The 14,695-nt window shown below is 32.1% G+C and overlaps 1 protein-coding gene across 4 annotated transcripts in view; it reads left to right on the top strand.

Annotated features, from left to right (window-relative positions):
* The window catches only part of LOC106137829 (uncharacterized), a 39,464-nt gene that overhangs the window by 6,355 nt on the left and 18,414 nt on the right, over positions 1-14,695 (top strand). For 2 of the 4 annotated variants that reach the window (XM_060950114.1, XM_060950123.1), the window contains exon 1: positions 9,427-9,588. The exons of the other annotated variants lie outside the window; for them this stretch is intronic. The gene's annotated coding sequence lies outside the window, so the exon portion shown is untranslated. Of the gene's footprint in view, positions 1-9,426; positions 9,589-14,695 lie in introns of those variants that run through there. 4 annotated transcript variants of the gene reach the window in all.

A 14,695-nucleotide genomic window follows, 5' to 3' on the forward strand; every position in this document is an offset into this window, starting at 1 on the left:
TATTTAGCTACGACACTTGAATGAAATGACCAAAAATAGAAATAACATTGCAAACAAAAGAGTCTGCTGTAGTTGGGCTATCGATGGTTTATAAAAAAAAACCCTTTTTGCCCCACACACACCATCCGGTGGGAACCTGTTTCCTCCAGATGGGCTGTTATTATTTTTTGCCCATCTCACCTCCTTACTTTAGAAGTGCCGGTAGGTATAATAACGAATTAACGCTATTTTATATCTTTTGTGTAATAATGACTATGAGATAGATAAGTTACGTAATGAAATTAGAATAAGTGCAAAATTTTCAAAAATGTTTGAAATGACTTATCTTCCTAGGTTTCTTTTCCATATGATAAAGAATGGAAATATCATACATGTATATAATAACGTCTATATCCCATGCGGGGTAGACAGAGCCAACAGTCTTGAAAAGACTGATAGGCCATATTCAGCCCATCGCCTAAAAGAAGAATCCCAAGTTTCTTAGCCTATCCCTTAGTCGCCTTTTACGACATCCTTTAGAACGAGATGGAGTGGTCCTATTCTTTTTTTTATTGGTGCCGAGAACCTCACGGCACATGGAAATATCAAGGTAAATAAATTGATTCGATCGACCCCCTTTCCTGATAAAAGTATATCATTGGCTTATTCTATATTAGCTTCCGGAATTTGCCGTTGTTTGTCCACATTGATACTACTCAAGTACTTAATAGTTATACTGTAGGTATCTTTCATTTACTTTTAGTATCGCATCCTGTTGACCGCTTAACAGGAGACGGAGAAATAAACATAACAAATTACCTCGTCCTATCTTGAGGACAGCAGATAAGGCAGTGCAATGTCCTGGAGATAGGCCTCCAGGGTACAACAGCAAGAAACATAAATGCGGGTACATGATAAGTAATATTATGAGCAAAATAAATACTATAATTGTACTATATGTATATACATTGCCATAATATAATAAAGAAACTTCATAAATTTGGGAATGGACTAGCAACCTGTCACTATTTCAATCCCAATTCCACCATTAAGCCAACTGAGCGATAAAGACACGATTATAAGTTTCTGTCTGTGAATACAGTTTAACAAGTCTTTAAGACAAAGTTAAACTGATATGAAAGCTTGTTAGCACTATTGATTTCAAACTGTATGTTAAACAAAAAAGCAAGATAAAAAAATACTGAAATCTTTTAAAACAAACTTATTGCAAGATTAAAGTAATAATATTTAAAAGACACCCCTGCCCTTCCTCGGGTCGCATTATTTGCAGACAGAATATAAACTGCCGCGTCAGAGCCAACAAAATAACAAAGTGAAGGGCTAATTCATTACATTCCTGATACTAAAGCGCTGCAGATTAGAGTACGCCTTATTGCGAACCAGGGTTAGTTTTACATTTTCAGATTTTGATTATTGCTGACTTTTGATTTGCCGACAAAAATAAATACAACAAAAGCTTCTTCGTCAACACATTAAATAACGTTTTTTCCACAGCCACAATATTTCTCAATAAATTTTTATGATTGTAGGATATCGAGAAAAATACGCTTTTTATATTATTCCTAAAAAAACAAATTGAATCGATATCGCTCCATTTGTTACCCAAAACTTTAAATTGTCTATTCATAGTACTATTTGTACTTACCTATTGAAGTTCAACAAATAAAAAAATTATAATCTTAGTTCAAATGAAAGCATATCAAATTGGTTAAGCATAGATACTTTAAAAATAGTAAAACTGGCCTACTCGTACAATCGTGAACTACACTAAATCAATACTTCGTAGCGAATGGGACTAGAAGGAAATTTACAGTAAGTTATTTCTATTCCGCAATAAATTTAATTTCATTGAAAACAGTATATTCACTTCTAAGAGAATGGCACCAGGGAATGCAATTAATACGAACTTTCATATTACTTATTTGACCTAGGGTGTGACCTTGATGTTTTTTTCATTCATTTCATCGTAATATGAAATTGACTTCCACCGTTCCCATTCACACTCTCCTTGTATACTTGCTTAGTCAACCTATTTTCATTCATGGCCAAATTATCTACATCATCATTATTTTTTCTATTATTGTTACTATACTCTTTTTCGACCACAGTTTTCCTTTATCAAGCTATTCCTTAAAAATATAAAATAAGGACAATTGTCCTGTCCCTCAATTTACAACGATTGTACTCCTTAACGCTCTCATCCATAGCGTAACTACACAAATTTTATTAAACTAAAACCACCAGGTAAATAAGAAGCGATTCAAAATCGTGATCCATCACAATTCGTTTCAGAATCTATCGGAACTGAACTGCGCATACCTGACAGTGCGGGGGTGGGCGGCGATATAAATAATGTGCTAATTCCATTCGAAACCCGGCCATTTGCTGACCAGGTCGGACAACGTACTGGGAAGACAAAAGTAGGATGTAGTTCGAAATGTATTGAATAATTTGTTAGTGGCCTGGATATATTTTCTTGAATAAATCTTGAACCTAAATTTCAAACAATTTGTCAGAAAGGTTTTATGTTCAATAACAAAGGTGTACTGATAATAACTTAAAATTGTGATATAATTTGCTTTTTTCTATATTCAACTCGTCACTTTCTTCGTGCAAGCTCATTGGGTTTCCAGTACCATATTAGATTTATTATAAACAAATTATGTTTAAAACCAAATTTATTACAATTTAGAATAAAAGGAGCAATATTTTCAAATGAATGAAATGCAAAGGAAATTGTGAATCGATCCGGAAATTAAGTCCATCTTTATGTTTAGCCCGTAGTTTATAAATTTGATGATGTTGAAGCAACCGCCGGAAAAGATTACATCTTTACGGAATCCTCTTGATTTGTGAATTTCGTATCTACGGCTTTGAAAGCATTGTAATTTAATTAAAAAATAGATTTCAAACATTTTATTACACTAACGTCTATTTCATATACTAGGGCAGAATCATAAGGCATATTATAATGAATATGGACCGAACTACTGCTAATAGACGGAACTTTGTGCTCAACTAAAGGAAGGATTGTTGAGCACAAAGTGAAAAGCACAATGAGGAAAGATCGAACATAATGTATTTTAACTTATCAAGTGTATTAACCACAATCAAGGATAACAACCTTTTTAATATCACACGACTTGTACAATGCGGTAATAGTGTCTCGATGCGCAGAAAACATGACGACATCGATTTTTATGAGGATAAAGCCTTGGAAATGAGTGAATCGTAGTCACGACACACAGAGCAAGAAAGTCATGTTAGATTTGCTCTGTGTTCACGACACTAGGCAGGTGAAGCGTGCAGTAGGGCAGTTAGCATACGGTACCAGCGAAGACATTCGATAGACCGGAATTTTGCCAAGAACGGTATGCGACTAGACGAGGCTATGGAAGATAATTGGGGTCTATTACTTTGTGGTTTGGGTTTTAAAATTCAGTTTTTATAACTTTAAGTTCATTTTGACTGTAAATAAATTGCTGATTTCTATAATAACATTTGTAACGTGGGGCTGATGGATAAAGGAACGCTATCTACCCACTAATGTGATAAGCCAAGGAATAATAAGATGTAAGTACATAAGTTCTATTTACTCTAATATTTCTGTTAAAACACAAGATTTTCAATGACAACGCAGGAGCGCCTAAAAATGTAAGCGCAAATATTTGCAAAGAACCTGTTTGCCGATATAACAGCATTTTCCAAAATTAATCCTATTAAAGGACAAACAGTAATTGTAAATATGTATTTAGAATGGAAGTCCGTGGTCAAACATATCACACAAACAAATGCTACCTTTTCGGGGCGAATTCTAATGTGAGAGCTGTGTAAAATTACATATTTATTTCAATTAAACAAGATAAAATCTTTTTGCAAAAGCGACTCAATTGGTTTTAAGCTAGCTTGGTGGATATATTTTTATCTTTAGTATCATCTTGGGAACGTTGAAGGATCAGTGAACTTTGCTAAGTGACGTAGCACTCTTCCCCACACCTGTGTTTCACTCGCACACCTATTAGTTTCAAGCGCTTATAGTTTGATGACATATCTCGTGCTTATCTTACATAAATTAAAAAAAGAATAGACACGAGAACTTAAACCTAATGTCGAAGAAACGTTTCGGTTACTGAACTTGTAAAGGTTTTGTGGAGTTAAACGACTTAATAAAAATGAGTTGAAAAAAGCAACAATGGACGAAGAATGGACGTTTAGAGAATGTATTTTTTAGTTTCAAAGGATTTCATATCTCACTCATGTAGGTACGTATTCCTAATCAAATTCTTAGTCACAAGACAAACACAAGTCACCATACATGATACTCTTAAAAAAATAACATTGTTTATTAATAATTGCCTGTTGTGCAAGTAAAAGCACAAATCCATTTTATTGTCATACATTTTTTTATTTAATACATTTTTTAGGACAAACTGTTTTGCAATCTACATTATATCGTTTGTTTGTAATATCTTTATTGTACAGAAATTTACACAGTTACAAGAAATAGTAACAGATATAAAATAAATAAATCGCTTGCAATGGCGGACTTATCCCATGAAGGATTTATTATCCATGTTATTTTACTTGTATTGCCGATTACAAACCTGTCTGTTCTCTTTTTGTGCGAATACATAAATCTGAATATAAATTTAAATTTCTAAAAGAAACTGGTGCTATGCAGATACATAAACTCTTTATTGCAGCAAAAGTAAATGAAAATCAGGTAAAAAGGTAGGTAAGTTAGCAAGTCTCTTCGCGTGATACGTATTAGTAGATGCAAATTTAAGATTTTCTATGGTTCGTTAGAAGCTGTTATATACCTGTTATATACCATTAGGATGTTCATCATCATTCTCACATGAAATAACATTAGGTACTTTGGGATAAAAACATGGAAACATACCTTTGTTTAAATTCACTGCAGTTAAACAAATACAAGTATTTTAAATTAATATTTCCAAATTAAATTATTTAAGCAAAAAAGTAATTTATTTCCCTAGTAAATTAATTTGTATAAAGAGATTTTATTATTTAGTTTCATTTAAGATTAAGAAGTTAGTATAACCAATGTGTCAATGATTCGTCGATTTATTTTAAGACATTTACGTAGAACCGAGAGACTATTAATAAATGTCTCGTGTCCCACAGTCCAACTTTGTGACCAAATGAGTTCTTCATAAAGGACCGACAGCAATTAACGAATTAGTTCCTCTAATCTACGAGTCTGTGATCCTTCCATTCTGATTTCGTGTTAATAGCTTAACGTTTATTTAAGACTGTGTTTTTTAAATACCACTTTATTTTCGTACTTACATATAGATATTTTGTTAAAAATTTATGTTGAAATTATGAAATAGTTCTAACTTTTCAACAATAACAGCAAATAGAATCCTTGGTCCAAATTATTGAAATGTGCATCTAAAAGAACCATTTCAGGTTACTACCCCACATGCTCCAAGTATGCAAAAACAACGATTACATGATTGACTCGCATGAAGTGTGATATGCTTATATCCTGTTTACATTCTTTAATTAAGCACATTTTGAATATAATGTCATAGTTCAACACTCCTAACATGACGTATAAGGCTAAACTAACAATAGCAAGGAGTAAGAAGCAGTGCACATTAGCTGCATAGTAATTGTAGTGTAAGCTATAATCTTGAATGCAGTCTGCGGTCGTCATAATAATAGGCGGCGAGCAGGTGAACCGCTGTGAACCATTCTTTATGATAGAATTCTTTGACAAAACCTGATAAACGGGATGCCAGATTTTTTCTGATATCCACATGTAATCTTCAGGTTACGCTCGTTGCTTTAAATCAAGTTTATTTTTCTCTTTCTCTCTCCCTCAGTTTCTCTTCTATGTTCCTTTTATTATATCCTAAGTAAGGTCTGATTTCGCTCTTAGATAATTTGTATTCACTAACTCGGATAACAAAATGTTTAAATCATGCTTTTAAATTACTTGGTACAGAATTTTCTTCACGGCTGTTAAAATGTTACTCTTTTGTTTTTGCCGAAACACTCTTTTATTTCCACAAAACAATTTAAGCATCTGTTGTTATGCTCACTCCTTTATTTTGCTTTCAAAAGCATCGCATGAAGTAATTTACGTCACACGTGTAGGGCCCTTAACAATAAATAGCCATCATTAGTGCCTGGTGCTGTATTATGTCTACATTCCGCTTGTGAACCCGGGACCTCGAGGGTCCTTGGGCAACCACCTCGTCTTTGTTAAGCATTTCACTCACTAATTGCCACGTAAGTTCTTTCGCAGTCAACGTTTTCCCAAATTGCTTTACAAAATAATATAATGCAGTATTATTTCGGTTGAGAACAGTTAAGCTAGCAGTTTGTTATTTTATTGCTAGCTTTCATTAAGCGATTATTTTTATAAATTCTGACAAAATATACTTATTTTGTAGACAACAGGAGCAATATCAACATATGGCTAGTGGAAAACAATGTGATTATTAATATAATAGTTCCACACAATATTTTGACATAAAAGATCATGGGAACATTGGCAAGCTAATTACAAAGAAACAATGACATTCTTCTGACCATATACAAAATATCAAATTTAAATATAATGTAGCACTCAATTGTAGCAAGAGGTAACCTTGGTAGGTCATGGAACCCAATATAATAGTTTCATATTTAGGCGTATCATGATTTCTTCATAGTCATCTCTTATGGCTATTAGAACATCAGGAAAAGTTGTTACAGCATCGAAATTGCAACTTCGAACACTTTTTGAAATGTTGATTGGTTTCGATTAAAATCAAGGTTGCGGTTCATCATAGCTATTATTAATATTTTTTTTATATCATGGAGATTCCAAGCAATTGTTGTGTTTTTTAAATAGAGATTTTAATTATGTTCTAAGAAAAATAAAAAAATATATTGATGATCAGTACAAATTTGATAATGTCCAGAAGTCTGACAAGTAGAAATGAACGGTGGGATTAATGTCACTATTTCAGGTTCCATTACCTTGTGATTTCAATTTATTAAAATTTTAGTCTAAAAATAGTCGAGTAAACATAGATGTGTAACTTATTTTTTTTAGGTTCTGCTAATAGGCCGCCCAGTGCAGTGAGATGTGTAACAGGTGTCCAAACAAGAGACGCGGCAGATGTAACGAATTGCTACCCATTTAAGTAACACATAAATTAATGATTGAACAATGAACGTAGCTATGTTTGAAGAAGTTTTATAATTCAGAATGGTGTTGCGTCCGCTCTTCTTTGTGAAGAGGCCCTAATTGTTTTATATTTTATACGTATTAAAATCATTTTTTTCATTATATCCCAATAACAATTGAATTAAATCAAAATGCGCTAATAATAACAAAAATACACCACCATTGAAAATAGCATCTAAAGCAGAAAACATTGCGAGCTTTCTACCGTAAAACATCGCAGTGAACTGAAACAGTTTTCCACCGGACATTAGCAAAGTTCTACCGGAAGAGTAAGCAATCGATATAAGGTAATCCGATTGGACGGCCATTCCCCTGACACAGCAGGAAGCTTGCTCAATGGAACGCTGAACTCAATAAGCCAGGATTTTCCCATAAACATTTTTATATAAGTGTCAGCCGTAGGTAAAAAAAAAATTAATAAGTATCTACTGATCTGAGACTGAACAAAAATTTGAGATAGATATGAGGTTCCGTATTAATCGATATAAGGCTTGCTCAATGAAATACTGAATTCAAATAAGCCTATATACATTTTGTATAAGTGGCTGCCGCTTGAGAATTTTTTTTTATTTACTGATCTAAGACTGAAAGAAAATTGAAGAATAAAAAATCTTATTTAAGGTATTATTACGCTGGTCGTGAATTACAAAAGAATTTTTGCCATTTAAGAAACCAAAAATATAAGGGGAAGATACCGGATCTCGTACTACTTTTTCTTGTATTGGTAAAGTAATAAAATGAATAAATGTAATAGATCAAAGCTTTTCAAACTAGATCACACCACAAATTAATAATATCACATGTTATCATAATCACTAATGAAAAGTCAGCCCATAATATAAGTAGGTAGATTATGCATATTGATTTATGCTATCTTGTCCTGAATTCTGATTTGACCTGGTTAGTGTGCCAATTATCGAGCTAAAATTGATAATACTATAAATATTATGCTAACTATAATGTCACATTCCAAATAACTGTCAACATGTTTACTTCAAGAGAATATGATTTTCTCTCTGCTTAGTACACTTACGTTTAACTTGGATCACGGTTTTTCTCCAAGCACCAATTTTAATAAAATAATTAAAGAGAACAGATTTCACTAAATATAACAGTAAAACTTACATACTTGCTCCAAAAAACCTGTAATTAAATTGCAAAGTACAATAAAAGTGTAATGGCGCTGTTTGTCAATTTTTAAATGTTCAATGTCCAGTATTTTTTCTCACGAAAGTGGCAATCTCGCATTTTGTTTAAATTAGTTCTTAATACAACGTCGCAAAGTTTTCAATTGGATGGCATTTTCTTCTTTGAGCTTAGTGTTAAACATGACTATATTCTGATGAATTAGCACAATGTGTTACATTACTTGGTGCATTGGTGTTCTTGCTGTCTCAATATGGATTGTTTAAAGTAAACAAACTCCATAAAATGCTTGTCACATGAAATATCTTCGACAAATTGACGATGACATAGACTATGCACACATTTCCAAGTAAAAAAATATGGTGTGATGTAACCAATAGTTCGGAAGTATCAATCCAAGTACACAACCAATAAACGAGTCACTTCGTTTTTTATTTTGGAACAAAACAGTCTCATGACAGCTGATATATTACAGAAACCTGTCATTATCTAAATCTCAATTCCACCATCAAGCCATCTAGCAGATCAAGGCTTTTTAAATGAACTTCAAAAAGGGAGGCGAGACTTTTAGACTTTTCGAGACTATTGGCTCTGCTTCCATTTAAGATATGAAGACGTGATAATAATACAAACATACATATATATTAAATATGTATGTTTGTAGGATCCATAACTAGCAAAAAAGCAGAAAGTGCTTTTTTTTATTTCTTAACCTTTCTTGGAAAATCAAATAAATACCTAGATACAAAATTGTCTCGTAAACTCGTAAATCACTTGGGGTGCTACGAAGATCATTTACATATTCCAGTTTACCCGGATATCATAATCTTATTCTTGAAATTGTTCACGTGTGAGAAACCCCGCCAGACGTCGTATCTCAAAATGATACTTTTTCGTCAATATTTCTAACAACACAATACATTACTGGGTAATAATACAGGTAAAAGAAGCGGTACCTAAAAAGGGACAGCGATGGATATTATGCAAGTTGATAGTATCTCTCTGACAACCAGTGTAGTACTTACCTGAGGCCGCCGACGGTAGACCGAATAACTTTAGTTCGACGCTGAGTTTCCGCTGATGCGAACGCTACAAGTCGTTCCTCAATAAAATTATATCGCGATACGATACATAAATGAAAAGTGAATAAAAATTTTGTCAATAGTGATAACGTGGTTTTGCAGTTAAGTGCAGTGCTTACCACCTAATTGTAGCTAATTTGTTTTTATAAGGTATGTTAATACAAGTTTAAGATTCAATAAATGTTTTTCTCTTTATTTATTTTCATACATATATATAGCCACATTTATATCCCTTGCGGGGTAGACAGAGCCAACGGTCAGTCAGTGCAAGAAGAAATGTATGTAAACATAAATAAAGTATGATATTATTATTCAAATAAACGTTGTTACTGAATTCTGTTAAATTTCTCTTACGCATGTTGACGAAATGATTTTTATGATGCTATAAAGAAAACTAAAAATATGTTGTCTAATAGCTACCTTTACCCGCATTCAGAATATGACCTGAAGAGCAAGGTCAGAATGCATCAAAGCATTCTTTACAATGATTCATAGTATAATCATAATGTTCTAATGCACGTCTTTGGTTTAACACTACTGACTTATTTAATCGAATGATCCACATTCATCATGGATAATTTTCTTAATATAATTTATAATTTTTGAGTAAAAGAAAAATACATGTAGCTATTTATCTAGTCTTAATCACCTGAATTATAACAGCGTTATAATGAATTTGTTATTACCTTTATCAAAATTATGTAGGTTCAAATTTTATACAAAATTATAAGTTTCTTTACTAAAAAAAATAACTTCTTAATAAAATACCCATTAGTTATTTATATTCGTAATAAAAAAATATTTTATTAATGAGATGACAAATTTTATTTCTGCAATATCTTGTTGATTCACGATTTAAGAATGCGTCCTTTTCATTTAGCCTCATACTTCCGATAAAGATAAAGTAAGTACCTACTAGGTATTTTTGTATCGTCGGTTATTGCAAGTAAGATGGAATGTATCAATTTATGATAGCCGTACACGAGCAAAACTCGTAGGTATATGGTATTTCAAAAAAACTACATGATATTGATAATTTACAATATTTGGTAGAACATTCAGTCAAGAAAAACGCCTCGAATGATCATGAAAAGTTAGGTGATCACAATATCTATCATAGTTAATGAACATCTTCTCAGTTGCACTGTTTCCTAAACACATTAACCGGTTTCCTTCCTTATTGTCTTATTCAACCATATCTCACGAAACCCAAGATTTGTCTTGGAAATTGTCAACAACAGACTGGCCATTATCGCTCACATATTGCCTTAGTATTGTCGTAATGACGATCTTGCCATGTGGCTGTTAAAAAATACTAATACCTAACTAACCTTGCATGACATAAGTCACTTCATATTTGTTTGTATATTTTTTGACAGTCTTTAAGAATACATGGTGTTTTAGTGCTTCTGAACGCCGATAAGGTAGCAAACAGACTACTTGTATATATTACCAAATCATAGATAACTTTAGCGATAAGTCATATATGTATATAAATATAATACACATCTTCTCAGTTGTACTGACTAATATATCTATAAAATATTTCCTTCATCATAATGTAGTTTCCTTATTCAACCATATCTCACAAAACCAGATATTTGTCAAGGAAATTGTCAACTCCGTACCGTCAGTATCGCTAATGTTAGTCGTAATGATCATCTTACCGTGTGACTGTGAAAAAGTGCTAATAACTCCAACCTTGCATGACAAGCGTGTCATTATTTACTTTATATTCGCTTGTTTAGTTCTTTTGACTATTTTAAAGATAGTTTGGTTTTGGCAGACAGTCTAAGAACTCGCAGTTCTGAAATCACCCCTAAGCGTCAGTAAGATAGCAGACCCTTTACGAAATTATTTTATTGATATTGCTTTAGCAACAAGCCCGCCTTTGTAAGTACTACCTGGTATTCTAAGGATTGTATTTTTCTTGTTGCAATAAAATGTTTTGTCTGTCTTCCAAGTTCATATTTTATGACAGGGAAGTCCAGATTGTCCAGGTATATTATCTTCGTTCCTTGAATCTGTTTTGTCGAAAGTTTATTTATTTATTTAAACTTACAAATGTATAACACAATTGGCGGACTTAATGCTAGAAACATTATCTACCAGTCAACTGTTAGGTTTGGGGTCAAAATGTGGGGTCAAACTGAATTTAAATATAGTTATTATACATACACAAAATAAAATGATTTTAAAAAACATATATAAATAAATAAGTGTAGCGATAACCGGAATGAGTGAAAAAGCTTATTGATATCAAATCTGAAACTAGACTCGGGAAGCGAATTCCAGAGTCTAACAGCCATAACGGCGAAATAATTGGAATCAAAACCTGTACGGTAAAAAGGAGTAGCAAGAGTTAACTTATTTGAAGAACGCAGGATTATTTCGTGAGTAAAAGTTGTAATCTTACAACATTAAACTTTTTTAAGGACAGCTTATTATTAAGTTTTAAACTGGTCTGCTTACCTAAACTATTGTAGGAGTTTTAATCATAGCCTAAAGTAATTTTTCCACTTAACCAATATTATCATAAGAAAATCTATGAAGTATATTTATATCCTTTTACTGGATCACATCCTCAAAACATGAAGGAAAATAAAATGGATTTATGTAACAATTATAATTAGGTAATTTACACGTAGAAGTGTCAAATATTTTGTTATTATTAGAATCATTAATATGTTGTTGTTATGTTATTGATGTTACTTTTCACATAAGTTTTGTGCGAATTATTCAACTCCTATTAGGTAACTATGTAGTTATCAACTTCCTTGTAATTAATTAATAAAATATGCATAAAATTATTCGAAATATCTGTGACGAATTGAATTTCGAAATATACCTTATTTGAATACTTCCTACTTTTAAATTTCTTGGAATTGTACTGAATTTCATTCAAGTTAAATAATGTTGATACCATACATACATACATAAAATCACGCCTTTTACTCGGAGTGGTAGGTAATTGTAAATGTTGATATTTGTAAACAAATTTGTTGCTGTTTATGGTTTTGATAATTAATTATTTTGATTTTCCTGATACCTATATGTCATAACTTTAACTGGACTATCGTTGCTTAAATTATAACTTTAATATAATCAGAGTTTATTTGGATAATAATGGCCTGGCCATGCCAGACCAGGCCACAAACATGGTTTTTACTCAGCCAAAGCAATTCCTAAGAACAATACTTGCATAGGGAATCTATTCCTCTATCATACACATATACTCTCGTCATTGGTGTAATGACGAGTAATAATCATGATTACATGATAGTATCCTGTCTAGAAAACTAAGAAAATTACGAAACAACTTGTAAGTATCGATATAAAATGTCCATTTCTCCATTTAATCCGAAGATCACGCCACTTTCACTGCGATATGTCATGGTTAGTCTTGAGACGGAACACAACATTCAGCGACATCCATTAACAATAGCTTGTGTACTAAATCTATTGATATTGAGAACAAAGCATTTCATTTAATACCTAAACGTTTATTATGTTTAGTAAATTTTTCGATTTATTAAATATTGTAAAACCGATTAATTATTAATTTTGTTGGTTAAGTTGGAACGAATAGACCAAAAAGATTTTCGTAAGGTTTGCATTGGAGTTAGAGAACAACTCTCTTCTTGTGAATATCGTATGAGATGACTAAACAACAAAAGCACTATTTAGTGTACGACATTAATTTCTTAAGTTCTTTTATCGTAGATGCCTTGTATCATTCTTAGTTAGCCCAGTGTCCTCTTACTTACCAAGATATTTTATCAAGAGAATTTAACGATAGGTTAGTGGTTTTTTTCACAGAGTTTGAGAGCGTTTTGAGTTTTATTACAGAAGGACATTAAACACATCTTCGTCAGAGGTTAAAACCCGAGACTCATATTTGTGCAACCCAACCGTTACAGGAACAGCATTCGTGTCCAATCACCTTAGATTGATCTCTCATGCATCGAGAAAGTGAACTAAAGTATATCGAATTACGAAATAGATACCTAAGTAATGATAATGTTTGTTGATGATCATGTTCTCGGCTCACTTGTGCACGTTTGATTTGTTATCGTTTGTTGTCTGATGATAACAATACAACGAATGTTTCGTAAAAATAAAAAAACTAGTTTTGTTCTCTCTTTAGATACGTTGTTGCTTCGCGTTGTTGTAACTAAAAATAATTTTGTGGGAATTTTCTAAAAATGTACCTACATATGTAGGTATATAATGTAGGTATAACATAGGTAATATCTATAAATATTATGCAAGTTGCCACAAAAGTTTAATATTATGTATATAAATAAATATTACTTTTAGCTATACACAATATTAAAAATATTTTTATGCTTCATTGTTGTAGGATACCAACTACCCTGCCTACCCTCTCTGACCAAAAAGTCGTGATAACATTGTATGGTATGTCATATTTCATAACAGCGAAGATTATGCGCATTCATCTTGCTTAATATTCATAGTCTCTGCTTACGATGTGTCGAATTTCTGGACGAATATGTAAATTTGTTATGTAAGTACAAAATTTACAGGGATGACTAGGGTTAGCCAATGCATAACCCTAGCAGCTATCTGAATGAGGTGCAGTGAACTTTGCTCGGTGTTCATTCATTCCCTATTAGTTCCATTTGCTTGGTGATGTAAAAATTTATTAGTTACAAAACATTTACATAGAACCTATTTACACATCATTGATAAATTTATTTTAAACCCCATTTTCCTTTGTCAAAGTTAAACCCTCTCAATATTCTTTACAATCTTCGCCACTTTAAGTTGTAACCATATACAAAAATATATGACTATAGATGATCTGAAGAAAATAATAAGAATTTTTAGATATTTCAATTACAAATATTAAAAAATATTTATTATGAGAATCAATTCGTAATTACACAAGGTACTAAAATACGCAACATTTGCGTATTTCTTTATGGCAAATTGCATTTATCACACTGTCCCAATTAATAACACTGGTAGCCGAAACCAGTATTGAAGTATTTTCGTCGTTAAATTAATGCAAATTAATACTGTATGCACTTATGTATGACTGTTATAATCCTTTAACGACAAAATTATACCCTTTGAAGTTGAAACCTCATCATATTGCCTTCTTCTTTGCATATTCGCTTAGAGAATGAATTATATATATATTGTTTTTAATTATTTAAGTAAAATATCTCTGCTAGTACACATCACACGTGATAACATTTCTATTTTATTATAATCGTAAATCAAAAGCTGT

Source organism: Amyelois transitella, chromosome 3, assembly GCF_032362555.1.
Source record: "Amyelois transitella isolate CPQ chromosome 3, ilAmyTran1.1, whole genome shotgun sequence".
Taxonomy (NCBI): domain Eukaryota; kingdom Metazoa; phylum Arthropoda; class Insecta; order Lepidoptera; family Pyralidae; genus Amyelois; species Amyelois transitella.